The sequence below is a fragment of the Sinocyclocheilus rhinocerous genome, unplaced genomic scaffold, assembly GCF_001515625.1.
Source record: "Sinocyclocheilus rhinocerous isolate Xijiao unplaced genomic scaffold, SAMN03320098_v1.1 scaffold2542, whole genome shotgun sequence".
In the NCBI taxonomy this organism is placed as follows: domain Eukaryota; kingdom Metazoa; phylum Chordata; class Actinopteri; order Cypriniformes; family Cyprinidae; genus Sinocyclocheilus; species Sinocyclocheilus rhinocerous.
In genome coordinates, this window is record NW_015633236.1 from 406,539 (window position 1) to 407,968 (window position 1,430).

The window sequence follows — 1,430 nt, forward strand, 5'->3', positions numbered from 1 at the left end:
TTGGCAACTCGAAGTTTCAGATCCCTCCACAGATTTTCTATAGGATTGAGGTCTGGAGACTGGCTAGGCCACTCCATGACCTTAATGTGCTTCTTCTTGAGCCACTCTTTTGTTGCCTTGGTATGTTTCAGGTCATTGTCATGCTGGAAGATCCATCCATGTCCCATCTTCAGTGTTCTGGCTGAGGGAAGGAGGTTCTCGTCCAAGATTTTACAGTACATGGCCCCGTCCATTTGCCCCTCAATGCGGTGAAGTCGTCCCTGTATCCTTAGCAGAAAAACAGCTGCAAAGCATAATGTTTCCACCTCCGTGCTTGACTGTAGGGATGGTGTTCTTGGGGTCATAGTCAGCATTTCTCTCCCTCCAAACACGGCGAGTCGAGTTAATGCCAAAGAGCATAATTTTGGTCTCATCTGACCACAGCACTTTCTCCCACGCCTTCTCTGAATCATTTAGATGTTCTTTGGCAAACTTTAAACGGGCCTGTACATGTGCCTTCTTAAGCAGGGGGACCTTGCGGGCGCTGCAGGATTTCAGTCCATTGCGGCGTAATGTGTTACCAATGGTTTGCTTGGTGACTGTGGTCCCAACTGCCTTAAGATCATTAACAAGCTCCTCCCGTGTAGTTCTGGGCTGATCCCTCACCTTTCTCATGATCATCCTTACCCCATGAGGCAAGATTTTGCACGGAGCTCCAGACAGAGGCCGATTGATGGTTGTTTTTTATTTCTTCCATTTCCGAATGATCGCACCAACAGATGTCTTCTTCACCTCAAGCTTCTTGCTGATGGTCTTGTAGCCCATTCCAGCCGTGTGCAGATCTACAATCTTGTCTCTGACATCCTTTGACAGCTCTTTGGTCTTGCCCATGGTGACTGATAACTTATATAAGGTGGTTCGACGTTTGACGTTGGATATTAGACAGATATTCATCCGCGAAATCAATCAATAAATCTTAGTAGAACGTCAACTGTGACCTAGAAATCAATAAATTCTTAGTGTCTTATCTGAAAAGCATTAGAACGTAGAACTGAACCCACATCGCAGTTTATTTGTTTTACACTAGTGATGTCCGGTTCGCGAACGAATCGTTCGATTTAACCGGTTCTTCTTAGTGAACCGGTTGAACCAGTTCACCCAATCGGACTGAATCGTTTGAAACGGTTCGCGTCTCCAGTAAGCATTAATCCACAAATTACTTAAATTATTCACTTTTTTTAACCTGGCTGACACTCCCTGTGAGTCGAAATAAACCAGTATCCCGGAGTAATTCATTTACTCAAACAGTACACTGACTGAACTGCTGTGAAGAGAGAGCTGATGATGAAAAGCAGCAAGTGTGCAGCGAGCCGGATAACGAACGTACATTCCCACTGCTGGAGCGGTTCTCGTTTTCGAGTCAAGAACCGGTTGCATCGGTTTTCGGATCA